Source organism: Patiria miniata, unplaced genomic scaffold (assembly GCF_015706575.1).
Source record: "Patiria miniata isolate m_02_andy unplaced genomic scaffold, ASM1570657v1 HiC_scaffold_6, whole genome shotgun sequence".
Classification (NCBI taxonomy): domain Eukaryota; kingdom Metazoa; phylum Echinodermata; class Asteroidea; order Valvatida; family Asterinidae; genus Patiria; species Patiria miniata.
In genome coordinates, this window is record NW_024037073.1 from 25342409 (window position 1) to 25361901 (window position 19493).

The window sequence follows — 19493 nt, forward strand, 5'->3', positions numbered from 1 at the left end:
GGTAAATTGAAACTTCATAGTTGATTTCGTAACATTTAAAAATTGTGAAATTACACTTAGTCCAATGATATGGACTACTGACTCGTAATCTGAAGGTTGTAGGTTCAATTCCAGGGTGGAAATTTTAGATTTTCAAATTTTATTACTTTTTTGGGTAAATTAAAACAATATAGTTAATTTCGTAACCTTTAAAAAGTGTGAAATTACACTTAGTCCAATGGTATGGACTACTGACTCGAAATCTGAAGGTTGTGGGTTCAATTCCAGGGTGGGAATTTTAGATTTTAAAATTTTATTACTTTTTTGGGTAAATTAAACATGATAGTTAATTTCGTAACCTTTAAAAAAGTGTGAAATTAGGCTTAGTCCAATGGTATGGACTACTGACTCTAAATCTGAAGGTTGCGGGTTCAATTCCAGGGGGGAATTTTAGATTTTAAAATTTAGTTCTTTTTGGGTAAATTTAAACTTGATAGTTAATTTTGTAACCACTAAATGTGTGAAATTATGCTTAGTCCAATGGTACGGATGCTGACTTGAAATCTGAAGGTTGTGGGTTCAAATCCAGGGTGGGAGTTTTGGTTTTTGAAATTTTATGTCTTTTGGGGTAAATTTAACTTCATAGTTAATTTCGTAACCACTAAAAAGTGTGAAATTATGCTTAGTCCAATGGTATGGACTGCTGACTTGAAATCTGAAGGTTGTGGGTTCAATTCCAGGGTGGGAATTTTAGATTTTAAAATTTTATTACTTTTTGGGTAAATTTAAATTTTATAGTTAATTTCGTAACCACAAAAAGTGTGAAATTATGCTTAGTCCAATGGTATGGACTGCTGACTCTAAATCTGAAGGTTGCGGGTTCAAATCCAGGTTGGAAATTTTAGATTTTATTCATTTTTGGGTAAATTGAAACTTCATAGTTAATTTCGTAACATTTAAAAATTGTGAAATTACACTTAGTCCAATGATATGGACTACTGACTCGAAATCTGAAGGTTGTGGGTTCAATTCCAGGGTGGAAATTTTAGATTTTCAACTTTTATTACTTTTTTGGGTAAATTAAAACAATATAGTTAATTTCGTAACCTTTAAAAATTGTGAAATTACCCTTAGTCCAATGGTATGGACTACTGACTTGAAATCTGAAGGTTGTGGGTTCAATTCCAGGGTGGGAATTTTAGATTTTAAAATTTTATTACTTTTTGGGTAAATTAAAACATGATAGTTAATTTCGTAACCTTTAAAAAGTGTGAAATTAGGCTTAGTCCAATGGTATGGACTACTGACTCTAAATCTGAAGGTTGTCGGTTCAAATCCAGGGTGGAAATTTTAGATTTAAAAATTTTATGTCTTTTTGGGTAAATTTAATTTTATAGTTAATTTCGTAACCACAAAAAGTGTGAAATTATGCTTAGTCCAATGGTATGGACTGCTGACTCTAAATCTGAAGGTTGCGAGTTCAAATCCAGGTTGGAAATTTTAGATTTTATTTATTTTTTGGGTAAATTGAAACTTCATAGTTAATTTCGTAACATTTAAAAATTGTGAAATTACACTTAGTCCAATGGTATGGACTACTGACTTGAAATCTGAAGGTTGTGGGTTCAATTCCAGGGTGGAAATTTTAGATTTTAAAATTTTATTACTTTTTTGGGTAAATTAAAACATTATAGTTAATTTCGTAACCTTTAAAATTGTGAAATTACACTTAGTCCAATGGTATGGATTACTGACTCGAAATCTGAATGTTGTGGGTTCAATTCCAGGCTGGGAATTTTAGATTTTAAAATTTTATTACTTTTTGGGTAAATTAAAACATTATAGTTAATTTCGTAACCTTTAAAAGTGTGAAATTATGCTTAGTCCAATGGTATGGACTACTGACTCGAAATCTGAAGGTTGCGGGTTCAAATCCAGGGGGGGGAATTTTAGATTTTAAAATTTAGTTCTTTTTGGGTAAATTTAAACTTGATAGTTAATTTGTAACCACTTAAAGTGTGAAATTATGCTTAGTCCAATGGTATGGACGGCTGACTTGAAATCTGAAGGTTGTGGGTTCAAATCCAGGGTGGAGTTTTGGTTTTTAAATTTTATGTCTTTTGGGGTAAATTTAACTTCATAGTTAATTTCGTAACCACTAAAAAGAGTGAAATTATGCTTAGTCCAATGGTATGGACTGCTGACTTGAAATCTGAAGGTTGTGGGTTCAATTCCAGGGTGGGAATTTTAGATTTTAAAATTTTATTATTTTTTGGGTAAATTGAAACAATATAGTTTATTTCGTAACCGCTAAAAAGTGTGAAATTATGCTTAGTCCAATGGTATGGACTACTGACTCTAAATCTGAAGGTTGTGGGTTCAAATCCAGGGTGGAAATTTTTAGATTTTAAAATTTTATGTCTTTTTGGGTAAATTTAAACTTCATAGTTAATTTCGTAACCACTAAAAAGTGTGAAATTATGCTTAGTCCAATGGTATGGACTGCCGACTCTAAATCTGAAGGTTGCGGGTTCAAATCCAGGTTGGAAATTTTAGATTTTAGATTTTATATATTTTTGGGTAAATTGAAACTTCATAGTTAATTTCGTAACATTTAAAATTGTGAAATTACACTTAGTCCAATGGGATGGACTTCTGACTCAAAATCTGAAGGTTGTGGGTTCAATTCCAGGGTCGGAATTTTTAGATTTTAAAATTTTGTTACTTTTTGGGTAAATTAAAACATTATAGTTAATTTCGTAACCCTTTACAAGTGTGAAATTAGGCTTAGTCCAATGGTATGGACTATCGACTCAAAATCTGAAGGTTGCGGGTTCAATTCCAGGGGGAATTTTAGATTTTAAAATTTATTTCTTTTTGGGTAAATTTAAACATTATAGTTAATTTCGTAACCACTAAAAAGTGTGAAATTATGCTAAGTCCAATGGTATGGACTACTGACTCTAAATCTGAAGGTTGTGGGTTCAAATCCAGGGTGGGAATTTTAGATTTTAAATTTTATGTCTTTTTGGGTAATTTAAATTTCATAGTTAATTTCGTAACCACAAAAAGTGTGAAATTTTTCTTAGTCCAATGGTATGGACTGCTGACTCTAAATCTGAAGGTTGCGGGTTCAAATCCAGGTTGGAAATTTTAGATTTATTTATTTTTGGGTAAATTGAAACTTCATAGTTAATTTCGTAACATTTAAAAATTGTGAAATTACACTTAGTCCAATGATATGGACTACTGACTCGAAATCTGAAGGTTGTGGGTTCAATCCAGGGTGGGAATTTTAGATTTTCAAATTTTATTACTTTTTTGGGTAAATTAAAACATATAGTTAATTTCGTAACCTTTAAAAATTGTGAAATTACACTTAGTCCAATGGTATGGACTACTGACTCGAAATCTGAAGGTTGTGGGTTCAATTCCAGGGTGGAATTTTAGATTTTAAAATTTTATTACTTTTTTGGGTAAATTAAAACATGATAGTTAATTTCGTAACCTTTAAAAAAGTGTGAAATTAGGCTTAGTCCAATGGTATGGACTACTGACTCTAAATCTGAAGGTTGCGGGTTCAATTCCAGGGGGGGAATTTTAGATTTTAAAATTTTAGTTCTTTTTGGGTAAATTTAAACTTGATAGTTAATTTTGTAACCACTAAAATGTGTGAAATTATGCTTAGTCCAATGGTATGGACGGCTGACTTGAATCTGAAGGTTGTGGGTTCAAATCCAGGGTGGGAGTTTTAGTTTTTGAAATTTTATGTCTTTTGGGGTAAATTTAACTTCATAGTTAATTTCGTAACCACTAAAAAGTGTGAAATTATGCTTAGTCCAATGGTATGGACTGCTGACTTGAAATCTGAAGGTTGTGGGTTCAATTCCAGGGTGGGAATTTTAGATTTTAAAATTTTATTACTTTTTGGGGTAAATTAAACATTATAGTTAATTTTGTAACCTTTAAAATTGTGAAATTACACTTAGTCCAATGGTATGGACTACTGACTCTAAATCTGAAGGTTGTCGGTTCAAATCCAGGGTGGAATTTTGGATTTAAAAATTTTATGTCTTTTTGGGTAAATTAAATTTTATAGTTAATTTCGTAACCACTAAAAAGTGTGAAATTATGCTTAGTCCAATGGTATGGACTGCTGACTTGAAATCTGAAGGTTGTGGGTTCAATTCCAGGGTGGGAATTTTAGATTTTAAAATTTTATTACTTTTTGGGGTAAATTAAAACATTATAATTAATTTTGTTACCTTTAAAAATTGTGAAATTACACTTAGTCCAATGGTATGGACTGCTGACTCTAAATCTGAAGGTTGCGAGTTCAAATCCAGGTTGGAAATTTTAGATTTTATTTATTTTTGGGTAAATTGAAACTTCATAGTTAATTTCGTAACATTTAAAAATTGTGAAATTACACTTAGTCCAATGGTATGGACTACTGACTTGAAATCTGAAGGTTGTGGGTTCAATTCCAGGGTGGAAATTTTAGATTTTAAAATTTTATTACTTTTTTGGGTAAATTAAAACATTATAGTTAATTTCGTTACCTTTAAAAATTGTGAAATTACACTTAGTCCAATGGTATGGATTACTGACTCGAAATCTGAAGGTTGTGGGTTCAATTCCAGGCTGGGAATTTTAGATTTTAAATTTTATTACTTTTTTGGGTAAATTAAAACATTATAGTTAATTTCGTAACCTTTAAAAAGTGTGAAATTAGGCTTAGTCCAATGGTATGGACTACTGACTCGAAATCTGAAGGTTGAGGGTTCAATTCCAGGGGGGGGGGAATTTTAGATTTTAAAATTTAGTTCTTTTGGGTAAATTTAAACTTGATAGTTAATTTTGTAACCACTAAAAAGTGTGAAATTATGCTTAGTCCAATGGTACGGACGGCTGACTTGAAATCTGAAGGTTGTGGGTTCAAATCCAGGGGTGGAGTTTTGGTTTTTGAAATTTTATGTCTTTTGGGGTAAATTTAACTTCATAGTTAATTTCGTAACCACTAAAAAGAGTGAAATTATGCTTAGTCCAATGGTATGGACTGCTGACTTGAAATCTGAAGGTTGTGGGTTCAATTCCAGGGTGGGAATTTTAGATTTTAAAATTTTATTATTTTTTGGGTAAATTGAAACAATATAGTTTATTTCGTAACCGCTAAAAAGTGTGAAATTATGCTTAGTCCAATGGTATGGACTACTGACTCTAAATCTGAAGGTTGTGGGTTCAAATCCAGGGTGGAAATTTTAGATTTTAAAATTTTATGTCTTTTTGGGTAAATTTAAACTTCATAGTTAATTTCGTAACCACTAAAAAGTGTGAAATTATGCGTAGTCCAATGGTATGGACTGCCGACTCTAAAACTGAAGGTTGCGGGTTCAAATCCAGGTTGGAAATTTTAGATTTTAGATTTTATATATTTTTGGGTAAATTGAAACTTCATAGTTAATTTCGTAACATTTAAAAATCGTGAAATTACACTTAGTCCAATGGGATGGACTTCTGACTCAAAATCTGAAGGTTGTGGGTTCAATTCCAGGGTGGGAATTTTAGATTTTAAAATTTTGTTACTTTTTTGGTAAATTAAAACATTATAGTTAATTTCGTAACCCTTTACATGTGTGAAATTAGGCTTAGTCCAATGGTATGGACTATCGACTCGAAATCTGAAGGTTGCGGGTTCAATTCCAGGGGGGGAATTTTAGATTTTAAAATTTATTTCTTTTTGGGTAAATTTAAACATTATAGTTAATTTCGTAACCACTAAAAAGTGTGAAATTATGCTAAGTCCAATGGTATGGACTACTGACTCTAAATCTGAAGGTTGTGGGTTCAAATCCAGGGTGGGAATTTTAGATTTTAAAATTTTATTACTTTTTGGGTAAATTAAAACATTATAGTTAATTTCGTAACCTTTAACAAGTGTGAAATTATGCTTAGTCCAATGGTATGGACTACCGACTCAAAATCTGAAGGTTGCGGGTTCAATTCCAGGGGGGGCATTTTAGATTTTAAAATTTTATTTCTTTTTGGGTAAATTTAAACTTGATAGTTAATTTCGTAACCACTTAAAAGTGTGAAATTATGCTAAGTCCAATGGTATGGATTGCTGACTTCGAAATCTGAAGGTTGTGGGTTCAAATCCAGGGTGGGAATTTTAGATTTTAAAATTTTATTACTTTTTGGGTAAATTAAAACATTATAGTTAATTTCGTAACCTTTAAAAAGTGTAAAATTATGCTTAGTCCAATGGTACGGACTGCTGACTCAAAATCTGAAGGTTGTGGGTTGAAATCCAGGGTGGAAATTTTAGATTTTCAAATTTTATTACTTTTTGGGTAAATTAAAACTTCATAGTTAATTTCGTAACCTGTAAAAAGTGTGAAATTATGCTAAGTCCAATGGTATGGACTGCTGACTCGAAATCTGAAGGTTGTGGGTTCAAATCTAGGAAGGGAATTAAAGATTTTAAAATTTTATTTCTTTTTGGGTAAATTGAAACTTTATAGTTAATTTTTTAACCAATAAAAACAGTGGAATTATGCTAAGTACAATGGTACGGACTGCTGACTTTAAATTTTAAGGTTGTGGGTTCAAATCCAGGGTGGGAATTTTAGATTTTAAAATTTTATTTCTTTTGGGTAAATTGAAACTTGATAGTTAATTCCGTAACCACTAAAAAGCATGAAATTATGCTTAGTGCAGTGGTTCAGACTGCTGACTCTAAATCAAAAGGTTGCAGGTTCATTCCCACGCTGGGAATTTTAGATTTCAAAATTTTACTACTTTTTAGGTCAATTGAAACTCTACAGTTAATTTTGTAACCACAAAATAGTGTGAAGTTGTGCTTAATCAAGTAATACGGACTGATGACCCTAAATCTGAACTTCTGAAGGTTGCTGGTTCAAGTCGCACAGTTGGAGTTTTAGATTTTAAAATTTTATTAATTTTGAGGTCAATTGAAATTTATATTTTTTTCAAGTTTGAAACCAGTCCACACTTCTAGTCTAGCAAAAGCCAAAAAGTAAAAAAGCAAATACTTTTAGCTTGAAGCAAATAGTGAAAGCATTTGCTCTCATTTTTATTCATGCAAATAAAAGTTATGCTTAAAAATATGTAGTAAAAAAAAAAGCAAATGCTAATTTTTATACATACGACCAAATGTTTCAATGTTAATCATAATTGCATCGTTTATGTTTCAGTCATAGATTTGAGGACCTACATGGATCTGTTTGGGCCTACAACGACGCCCATTCACTGAGCGGATTCGGGATTGCCCATCGAGAACTCGAAAAGATAGGAGAGACCAAGGCCAGTTGCTTTGGTAAAATTTTTCATTCAGGTAAGACAAACTTCCATGAAGACTCAACTCATTAGTTCAAGTCCCCCCCCCCCCCCAACTAAGCCCTAAGACAACACTGAGTGTACACTGTTTACAAAATATGTCCGGTTTTATTTAGTTAAGTGGCTTTCAGGCTGTTAGTTCTCCCACATTTTAATGGTGGTCCCTCATTTGGCATGCTGTTGGAAAGAACCAATTTTCAACTTTTGTTCTTGTGAAAATCCTGTTGCGTGACATCACAGCCTGTGTTGTGATGTGAATGAGTTCTACCTGATTGATAAACGTGACCCGACTCAGAGGTGGCATGTCTTGGTGACAGTCCCTCGCTTGTCAGTTGGTACAGAATGTCATTTGGTGACAAGTGAACGTCCTTATCCAAAGTCAAGGAGTCATGTCCCACAGTATCTCCGGGGTTATCCACGATGTTGCCGAGCGGCTCCGAATCCTCCTCAGACGTTATCGTCATGACGACTGTCTGCTCCATGTTCCCAAGGGTGCCCTCCGAGGACGACATCATGGACATGTGTGAGATGTCCTGTGATTGGTCAGCCAGGTCTGGTACCAAGACTGTAGATTCAGCTGCAGATTCCTCGGGGGCTGATTTGGATAATGCGCAGGCCTGAGTGTACAGCCGTAGCTGTGCTAGATGGTGGTGCAGCAGCTGGGTGTGCTGCTCAGATATGTGTTGCAGTAACTCTTGCAAAATGGACTGGTTCTCGCTGTCGTTGGTTAGATGTTTCAAACTGGACCTGTGAATCATGGACAGCTGCTGCTTGAGTGACGTGTTTGTGTTGGACAAATACTCAACCTGGAGGGCAAGACGGATGGGCAGAGAAATTATTTGTTTACAGATGGAATTTTAATAGACCAATCCATTAGGCTCTGCCCCATGATGTGTAACCAATCACAACCATGACAATGCACCCCAAAGTCTGACATTTATGCACTTTATGATGTGTGCAGTTGGAGCATGAATGCTTAAGAAAGCACATGTGTTGTTGCCCAGTTATTTAGTGCAACTAGAGTATGAGTGAAACCACGAATCCTCTACACAAGGATAAACTACACATCTGAGCTTGTGTACAAAATGTGTGCAACGGTTTGTCTGCATTTATCATAAGCAGCGTCAGCGCATAGAACAACGTAGAACGTGTAGAAAATGTAGAGCAATGACAACAGTGCACACCATGATCGCCCACAGCCATGACAGCTGGCATCCTAACAGAAATCTGACCACTGAAAGAACGCAGTCGCATTAGTGTGCCTGCATTAGTTCTGATCAAGGTATGTCCCCCCTCCCACTTTTGAGAAGCGATTGACGTCCTTGGTACCTGTTGCATGCAGGGAACAAGATCCAAACTCATTCTTAGACCAAGACCAGATGGAATGCCCACTCACCTTTGTACGAAGCCTTTCTATAGTGCCTTTCATCCTGTGCTCTGTCTGGGCCAACGTGGTCTGCTCCTCCTCAAGAGTCTTCTCCAGACTTTCCTTCTCCTGCAGCAGCAGCGACAAGTTGTGCTCTGTGTAGCAAGTCTCGTCCTCCAAATCCTCTTGGCTTCCTACGTCTGGTATTTCAATAAGGACAACTGTTTACGAGAGGGAAAGGTTAAGCAATTATCCTGGATAATGATTCCTGTAATAATGAAAGTCGGTCATCAAAAGGTCACTCCAGGTGTGGGCTACACAAAGAGGGGAAATGATGGGAGGAGTTTATGGAGTAGAAAGGTCGACATATATGTTGCGCTTGAATGGGACAGATGATATGTAGCGGTAAAAACAGGATACAGGCAAGAAAGTCCCCAATGATGCAGTGTGTCAAGAACATGTAATTCCTTGTAACTGGGTGCAAGCAATCACTCACTTTTTCAAACCTTATTCCTAACAAATTCCAATATTTAATTAACTGTTGAAGTCAGCTTTCAAAATGTATTGCCACCCTGACTTATTATATTTTTTTTTTGCTTAAAACCTTCGAGTCTTCCAAAATTCAATCAACTTAAAATAACACCAGTGGCACACTCTTTGCACCTTTAAATTCCAATTTGTAAAATCCACTGGCAATATTGGCTCTCACCCACCCCAACCCCCTTAAAAAAATGCTGAATTTTTGGTGGTTGTTTTATTTATTTTTTAAACAAGTGCAGGAGTGAAGACAACTATATTAAACATGCTGTTGTCTACCCATTCCCTTCTTTCATATGAATTCACGATATATCAATTGAAAACAAAGTTGGGGGGGGGGGGGGATGGGTTGGGGGGGGATGGGTTGGGGGGGGGGGGGGGGGGGAGAGTGCTTCCTTGTATCAAATGCCTCCCCCTTGGCTTTTTGGTCAGCTTCTTCTAATTATCCTTCACTGCTGGTGGCATTATCCACCTTAACCTCTGGGTAGATGCTGAAGGATTCTTGGAGGGTCAGGGTTAATATTCTTACCATCTTACCTTCCCCATTGGCAGTGCTCTGGCTCGGATCATTGATGCAGGCATACTGGTACTCGATTTGCGGCTGCTGCCCGTCAGTCTGCTCATAGCCCCGGGGATGATGTGTCCGTCTCCGATGGCTGCTGTGACTGGGGGACTATGAGGTGTGTTACCAGGCTGGCACTGTTGGGTGCTGGGTCAGTGTATGTAGTGAAGATCTAGTTGACATACTGGGTAAAATGGTGGAGTGAAGTGGTTGAGGATGATTCAATGAGACAAAACCTGCAGGGTTGCAAAAGATTCAATTTACACCGCAAATGTACAAGGAAAAATTAAAGTTCAAACTTAATTATTTTGAAAGACCCTAAGTGTTGGCATTTGATAAAATCCACCAAAATCCTTGTAAACCACCATACCTGCTCACAAGGTACATCAATTTCAACTGATTAAATTTATTTCATTGTTTTGGTTTTTTTTTCATGCAGATTAAAGGGGACCATTACATTACAGCAACGGCACACTCAGTTGTCTTGAAACAGCACTGAAACTGCGAAGGTTAAAAAAATAAGTGCATTTTCAAACAGTTTGAGCCAAAAAGGTGTCTCTAATCATTCTCAAAAGAATAAATACTTGAGTCAAATGTTTGATTAGGAAATTTATTTCAGAGAGTCTTTAAAGCTATAAATAAGTCCAATGAGCTCCGGAATACAAGCATCAGGAATTTACAACATTTTCTGAGTGAACCATGGTAGTTTACCCACCTGTGCCAATGTTTAATAGCTTATCACTGTTGATGCAGTTTAAAGGGAATAAAAGTATGCTTGGAAGGTCTTAATCACTCTGTTTAAAACCGCTTGGAGTCGAAGGCGATGGTATTTATCAGGACCCAGACTCCAAGCGGTCTTAAACTTAAATACCGACCAAGCACATATTTATTCCCATTCATAAATACCTATTCAGTCAAAAAAATCCAAACCTTTTGGTAAAAAAACCTGATTTTGCTCAACAAGTTCACTTCATGTTTTTTTAACACCCCTCTTTAGCTAAATAATGGAGTGTCCAGCTCGCGAGTAAGATGTTAACATCTCCTTTTTTGGAGATAGGCACACGCGTCGCACATACTGCGCGATGTCATGCAAAACGCACCTGGGGCGTTGTGTTGTGAATTTAGGACTATAAAATACTGACTCACTGGTAGCATTGCGCATGCCTACGTGAGGACCAATAAAATGGAAAGAGGCACTGGATTTCATAGGAGCCAAAATTTCAAGTGAGACTGGAAAAGAGTTGAAGACCAGCCAGCCATGTCTTTATCATCCGTTTAAGACCAGCCACATAGCAGCTTCTCGACCAACAGGAATGGATAAACTGCCATAGGTATTTATGAATTGTGGTTTACATGTATTGTACGTGCAGTCTGATGTGCCCACTGGGATAAAATGAAGTACATGATTGTAAAATTGACCATGACATACTGTACCCGAGTAATAACTTTCTGTATTGTGGTCTCTGGATTACGGAAGTGTTGCTGGTAGTGCTTCATAGCCTTGTCCCTCCTGCTGAACCCGTTGTGACAGTGGTAGCAGTGCGAGTGGGCACCCTTGAAGTATTTCTGCTCGTGAATGATGCCGTGGATGATGCAGGATCTACATCACTGCAATATTTTAAGACCTGGGGAGGGATACAGTAGAGGATTGCTTTGGCAATTTTGACAAAAGCTGACAGCTATATGCACTTTGACAAAACATGAACTGTGGATCTTTTTATATGGTTCTCTTGCTGTAACAGGCACAAGTAAGCTATTGACCTGAGTTAGGACTCTTGTTCAGGCAGGCTGGATGTAAAGTTTTTCCTGAGACACAGCCGGCGCTTGGGCATGGCCTGTGACAATTGAGTCTATCAAACACTGGTATCTGCTAAGAATAACCAGCCCAGGTATCTGTCAATTTCATAAAACTTCCACAAATGCCACTATCTTGTCCTGCTGTCCACTGCCTTCAACTTATCTTAATTAACCCTCTGCCACATGCAGCACAGTGCATCAGGTGGAAAAGTCTGGTGCACTTTGCTGCATTTCAGCTATCAACACCAGTGCATTAACAGCCAGTTCTGAAACAATGAGAGCTAATCCCATTGAACAATGCCTCAGTTGTATCCTGCTGCGTTCTAGGACCACAGACTCAGAGGCAATTTGGCCTTCAGACTTTTGACCTGATGGATCTTGCTGCACTCGGCAGGCTTGTCACTTAGACAAGTGTTGCATTCAACTCACATGGACCTTAAAAGTCATCTTGTAGCATGACCTGTGAAGAGAAAGTGAAAAACATTGTCCTTTGGCTTAACCTAAAACATATTTCTTGGGATCCAGTCACATGTATGCAAGCGCTTGGTCTTGTTCCCAAATGCAAACTCACCCCCAAAGTTGATGCCTTTATCCACGTGCTTGACCCTGTAGTGCGCCTTGAGGAGAATCTCATCAGTGAAGAGACTGTCCTGGGAGCAGAATGGACAGTGCAGATGCGGAGCCTTCATCAAGGAGTGGCTACACTCCCTGTCTGTGCATTGTATGGGTGTCCAGTCTGCCTCGGCGCCTTTCATCCGCACTGATGGATGCGCCTACAGTTGCGGAAAAAAAAACATGAGAAAAACTGTCAAGTAAACATGTATGATGTAAAAAAAAAAATTGTGAATGTATAAAACGGCTACTTCAATAAAATCAGTAGAAAATCTCATTTTCTACTCAAATCCAAATCTTCACAGCAGTTTTCAACAAGGACAGCAAGGAGGTTCGGATGCGGTTAGGTATGGGCAGATCCACTCTTCGGCAGTGCAAGTATCTGCGCTCTCCCCGCGTCAGCCTTGAGGTAAAGGTACAGCTTGCTCGGGCCCTAGTCATATCAAGGGTACTGTATGGTGCCACCACCCTGTCGTTGAAGGCAGCTGACGTCATACGCCTAGACAGTTTTGGCCGAACCACCTGCTCAATATCAAGTGGCAAGATCATGTGACAAATGAAAGACTGATGGAGATGATCGTCGACCGGTGGTGCTTCAGCAGTAGCACTGTGATGGAACGAAAGGCAGCATGGTTGTGCCATGTGGTGCGGCATGGCGGCATGGCGGCAGCTGTTGTGGATGGGATGTCAGTGGGATGTCGTCACTCCGTGGGCCGGCCAAAGATGCGCTGGGTGGACAACATCCCTGAATGGTCTGGGTGTGACACCAACGAACTGAAAGCAGCAGCACTGGAAAGACGGGCTGTGGTGGGAGCGGCGCCAGTGATCCCAACTGTGTATAATTTGAGGAGGAGACCACGGGCAAATGCCTATGTCTAATTAATGAATGAGTTTTCAAAGTGGTAGTTCATAAAAACCAGGCATAAAACATTTAACAAAGAAACCACTCGCAGATGGGATCTCTTTTGAGGCGGTGGAAGAGGTTTTAGAAGGCTTTCGTTGGGAGCCAACAGTCACCTCGGAAAGAATGTTGCAACCTGACGCTACTTCAGCGGTTGTGTAAAAAGTCTATGGAGAGTCAAAAAAAAATTCAGTATTTCCTAACAAAATTGGAAATGTTTCTCAGTCCCAGATTCATGTTTTATCATTTTTGCAATGACTGACCTTCATTGAGATGATATATGAGGGAAAAAGCAGCATCAGGTTGCAACATTCTTTCCAACACCTCTGATTCTGAACCAACACAAGGAAGTGATGTAGAATAGTAGGGAGTACTGAGTACTACCCTAGCAGTCACTCCTAGAACTATGATGCTCCGCGTAGCGAAGCCTCATGGACAGAGAACCTCGCAAAATTGTTTGCTACTACAACACACCAACTAAGTACAAAAACGTTCATCAAAACATAGACATTTTCTACAGAACCGCTGCACAATTTGCCCATAAACTCCATACAATACCTCATGACATACGCACATAAGTTGCGCCTAACAAACATCGCTGGATTCTGTCGGTTTTTAGGCCATAATGATGGAAAAATATGCCCTTTCCGCACTGAGCCAACCTGACTCTTGAAACGTGTACGCAGATTTGATCGATTGATGATTTTCTGTTCGCCGCAAGCAAATGATACGCTCATGCGTACAAGTGCAAGTACCGCTCCCCCGCAGCGTGCTCCGAGCGGACCGAAAATCAGTGATCGATCATTATCTTTGTGCACGTTTCTAGTGTCAGGTTGGCTCAGTGCGGAAAGGGCATATTTTTCATCATTTTGGCCTAAAAACCGACAGAATCCACCGATGTTTGTTAGGCGCAACTTACATGAGTATCCTCGACTCACCATAATTGAGGCAGCGGATAGCGCGTGTTGTCCAACGCAAATTGAATGCGAGTGCGTCAAAACATATCCTGGTCGTTTTTGGTGGACTGACGATATGTCATGAGGGATTGTGCTGCAATTAACCATTTTGTGGGGTTCTGTGTCTATGCGGCTCCGCTCACGCGGAGCATCATAGTTCTAGGAGTAACCGAATACCGTAGCAGCAGCCATTCAATATTCATTGTGAAGTGTCCGGAAACTGGACAATTTTACATTTTGCTTTCTTAAAATTACTTTTGCGACGAGGTGTCCAACTAAAGAATATAAACAATTGGTAATCCTTACTTTTAGGACCCCGTTCCTATATAGGAAGGGAAAGACTCCACCAAAACAGCTGACTAAATGACACATAATATGTTTGGCAGCAGATAAATTGACGTCCGAGTACGGAACTTTTCCCAGTTTAAGTTTGTGGAAAGAGGGCAGGGCTTTGATTTTAGAGGGAAATTGAGGGGTAAAAGATGACGATGACAACCAGAAAACAGACTCAAAAACCAAGATGGCAAACGTGAAAGCTCGATGCAATGAAAGCTCGATGCTGATTGGCTGACAAAAAATAAACATCTTAATTATTTTTTTTAGCAGCCAATCAGCATCGGGCTTTCATTATGTAGGGCTTTCACGCGTGTTAGAACTACAACATGCATGTCTGACTGTGAAAAAAGGTAGGAAAGTCACATTTTTTTGAAAGTGCTTTCAAAACCAGAAAAAAGACTGCTTTAGCCTGCAAAAGTCAATTGGTACTGGACAGTCATCTGCAAAAGTCAGTTTTCTTGAACAGAACTTGTAAAAAATAGAGGTGTCCTAAAAGTAAGGATTATTAAACAATTTTCCACAATCTCTTGGGTACCTACCACATAGATAGCCATTTTCAATAACTCCTTTGTCTTGAATAATCACATAAATTCGGGGGGGGGGATTCAAGGGGAAAAACTCTCACCCTCCAGAAAAAAAAGAAAACATGGGTTTAAAGGGTTTCTGAAAATTCGATTCATTCTCAGCTGCGGCTTTGTCTACTATAATTATTTGAAGATTATGAAATTTCCACACAGCTACTCAGAAAGCGTCAGTTGTCAAATAAGAATAGACAAATAGGTATTATTGGACTTCCGTTACGGGAGACGTATGCGTCTCGTTAAAAAAAAGAAGGATGCCAGTTCAGTATATGAACCTGAAGCAGTTGTGAACTGCGATGGAGGCCGATGTTTCGAAAGAGCTTGCATGCCCATCGAACGACACATGAGGGCAGCATTCAACAACATAAACACGCGACTGTACGGCGCTGTCTTCCGAGTGGCCGAAACTGTACCTGTTGTTACCTTTGCCACTTTCTTATTACTGGTACGTCAGTATTACTAATTTTATTTAACCATTTAATAAATGGTAACATTAATTTTGTTGTTTATATTAGCTATTGGTGAAATCTGCATTATTGTATTTAGTGAAACGTACTGCAAGAAGTGGCCATAGACGTACTGCGTGTATTGTATAGCGTGGCATCCATAGCCACGCACGGCGCGCTGTAGCCCCATAAATGCGGCCTATTTACTGGACTGCCTCCGTGAATGTCAGACAAGTCGACCGTTGAGACAAGTCGACCGTTGAGACAACTCGACTCGGGACAACTCGACCGTTGAGACAGCTCGACTTAATGGAAATGTATACACGTGGAGCGGAAAAAGTTGCAAAAATCTGTGGCAGGACCGGTCCCGGGCGCGGCGCGGGAATACTCGATGCACAGAGGGCGATCCGATCTGGTGGCCGTCGCGTTGGGCCGGCGCGCCCTGCCCGCGAGGATCGGGCCCGGCCCGGCACACGAGCATGTCAACCGGCGCGGCAAGTGGGCGCACAGGCCCGGCAAAAACAATCACGCTGTGCTATATCGGCTCTGTAGCAACAAAAAAACCTCATGTGTCATCACTCCCGAACGGCGATCGGCCGCCGTCAAAAATCCCCAAAACTAGGCCCAAAAACATGCGAGGCGACTTGTCTCAACGGTCGACTTGTCTTTCCATTTATCGCACATACGGTCGAGTTGTCTCAACGGTCGAGTTGTCTCAACGGTCGACTTGTCCCAAGTCGAGTTGTCTCAACGGTCGACTTGTCTGACCCCCGCCTCCGTAAACATAGGCCACACATCCACATGTACAAAAATCGTGTCGACTTTGCCAAATTTTGATTTTCACATTTAGGCTTAGTTTGTAGGTTTTGTTTGCTTTAGAAGCATACTCACCCTCTTTATAGGCTAATCAGAAAGTGCTGCCTTTTTCAGATGTATATTTTTCGTGAAATTTCCAGATTCATTTTTACACGTTTGCGTATCAAAATTTCAACATGAAATTTCACAAAAATTAGACATCTGAAAAAGGCAGCACTTTCTGACTAGCCTATAAAGAGGGTGAGTATGCTTCTAAAGCAAAAAAAATCCTACAAACTAAGCCTAAATGTGAAAATCAAAATTTGGCAAAGTCATGAAAGTCATCACGATTTTTGTACATGTGGATGTGTGGCCTATGTTTACGGAGGCAGTCCAGTAAATAGGCCACATTTATGGGGCTAGGCGCGCTGAATCGCAAGGCACAAACCGCGCAGGAAAATCATGGTTTCTATCCCAAAAATCCGTTCAAAATTGCAAAACGGGTGTCATTATAATTGAGGAAAAACTGCTTTGATTGTAAAGGTGATTTTTGAGCAATAAAAAAACAAACATTTTTGACTCCAATATGATCAAAACAAAACAGGGGCCCTACACTTCATGATCGCCGTAATTTTTCCCTAAATGACCTAAATCAGCCATCTGAAAGTGATATTTTGTCCTAAAAAGTCTAAATTAGCAGTGTCAAATTTTGAATTTTTACCGAGAAAACACTTACAAATTTTCAGAGCAGTCCCTTAGGGTTTGTGCACAGTGTGACAAGTGATGGCCAGGTATGGGAATCTTTCCCAATTAACATCAAAGGAAAGATTCCCATACACTGTATATGGCCATCACTTGCCACCCTGTGCACAAACCCTATGAGACTGGTCTGAAAATTTCTAAGTGTTTTTCTCAGTTAATACTTCAATATTTTCCTAGCTCTACTGAAAGGAACGCTGGAACTTCGGTACGCATTTTTCGTAAAAATTATTCACATTGCCAGGTTCATGGGCCGGTACGTATGGTAAACCTAGCCAACTGTTCAAACTGCAAAGTGGAACGGTTCCTGTGCCGTGCTGACCGGCCAATGTGGCCGTCCGTACATGGTGACATTGTTGCAGTTTGCCATTTTTCAACGGCATTAGAGACTTACTTGCAAATATTAGGCCTACTGATTTGAATTTTTACACTCTAAATATATTTCCAAACCAAACTGTGTATTTCTTGCTATTTTATTTTTGATTTTACGGATGATCCTGCGGTTTTCTGATGAACCATTGCGCTGCCCGAGAAACGATTGCTTGTCTGCAGTCCATCATGAATCGATGATGATGATGTCACTTCAAAAAGTCATAGTCGGTGATTTCGAAAGTTTACCTATGGAAAAAAGTCGGATTTAGTGATTTCAAAAGGTTACCTATGGCAAAAAAAAAAAAAACCTATAGGTTTCTTTAATATAATGTAAACTTTTAGAATTGATCAAATTAGGTTTTGCCCTTCACCGACGTATAAACACTGTATACTCAGTCTGTTACCTCCCGAGTGAAAGTTGGGAAAAATCAAGCCGGTGGGACTCGAACCCACGATGTCCAGTGCTTTCTAGTGCAGGTGTCTTACCACTCGACCACCGAGCTAACGGGATCTGTTGGCCGGTTCGATTTGAACTTTAGCAGTGGGTGCCGCATTAACTATTTATTGCCAAATCACCCAGTATTGCTGTTCCAATGTGCAAGGAAACAGGTCATCTGGTACCTTGGGCAACTCGTACCTTGGACAACTCATACATTTAATGTGACATCATTATGCCAACTCGTACCTTGGACAACTCGTACCTTCAATAAAGACGTCTCGTTCTATTACGTGTAAGTCAAGTCGTACTGAATCAATTAAAAGCACAGACTGCTCTTGCAATATGTGTTTTAATTTTGGTTATTAGACTTCGCAAGAAAACGAATGCAGGAAATACTTTGACAGTCACCATATGTGAAGATGAAATGGTTACTCTCTCCTATTCATCTCAACATTTATTTCCATATTTCAAAGAACATTCAGGTAACGGAAAGATTTTCATATACGAAGTTCACTAATTTTCCTCTGTATTGACTAACAAGCCCCCAGATAGCAATTTCATGTCATCAAAGTCAATTTGAGCAGTGAAAAAATACAAGCATTTTCTTAGAAAACACTTAAAAATGTTCAGTCCAATCTCATAGGGTTTGTACACAGGGTGTTGGGTGAACTTCGTATATGGAAATCTTTCCCAGGTAACTATACAAAAAGGTCAAGAAACGAATGTTTGCTAAAAATATGAGATTAATGATTATGTAAAGACACAACTGAAAAAAAGTAAATTTAGAGAAAGTAAATCTTTAAATTTGCTTTCTCTTATTTTGTCTCTGTTAAAAGCTCTGGATGAGAACGTCATAAGCTTTGAACTTGCTACCTTGGTACTGGTGCACACAGAATGCGCATTGGGCACTGAAGCATTATAAAAAAGTTTCCAAATATTCTTGAAGTAATAACTAACACTTCTTGGCAGCAATAATCCTTCTGTTTACAAAAAAAGACCACCCCACCCCCCCCCCAAAAAAAATGTACTTAAAGAAAACAAAATAAAAGTTTCAAAATATTCTCTAAAGGGTACAGTCCATCATTTGTAAATTGTGTATTTTATTCGTTTGAAGCAACAAACACGCTCAAAATCTAAAGAAGGGTACTGAACAACTAATTTGGTGAAGTTTCAGCTCAGCTTCAGCTGTAGGCCTACATTTCGAGTAAAACAACATTCTAGGATTTCGATTTCAAATCAAAAGATGCTGAATCTTGTTTTGAATTTGGCCTGAAATCAGTGTTGGAGACACGTTCTCACTGAGCTAATTGCAGCTACGCAATGTCACGCACTGATCTGATGAATTAAAACAACCGCGCGAGCGTGTGCATCGTGTCAACGCTGGCGCGCACTTCGCCAACTAAAAAAAGGAACTACTAACGGAAATTTCCAACCATGTGCCTTTAGATGCATCGTTGGAAAGGCCTTCTTTCATTGATTTCTTCCCAATGACAGCATGCCCAGAACAAATAATTTCACAGGGAGTTTTTGTCCCCTTACTATCTTTCAACCAAGTAGTTATTCAACACTAAATATAGTTTTGGATAGCTGCAAATGATGGACTGTAGCTTTAAATGATCACTTAAACTTCTTGGCAGCAATAACAAAATATTGAGTGCATACATGTATGTACATGTATATAGCCACGTTCATGGGT

The 19493-nt window shown here is 38.5% G+C and overlaps 1 protein-coding gene and 1 pseudogene across 4 annotated transcripts in view; one reads left to right on the forward strand and one right to left on the reverse strand.

Annotated features, from left to right (window-relative positions):
* Nucleotides 1-7419: 7419 nt before the first annotated feature.
* On the reverse strand, nt 7420-15030 carry LOC119742887 (annotated as a pseudogene).
* A 240-nt stretch (nt 15031-15270) lies between these two features.
* The window catches only part of LOC119742888, a 34936-nt gene continuing 30713 nt past the window's right edge, over nt 15271-19493 (forward strand). For 3 of the 4 annotated variants that reach the window (XM_038219128.1, XM_038219127.1, XM_038219126.1), the window contains exon 1: nt 15273-15431. The gene's annotated coding sequence lies outside the window, so the exon portion shown is untranslated. Of the gene's footprint in view, nt 15432-19493 lie in introns of all 4 variants that reach the window. The other variant, XM_038219130.1, reaches the window with a different exon arrangement.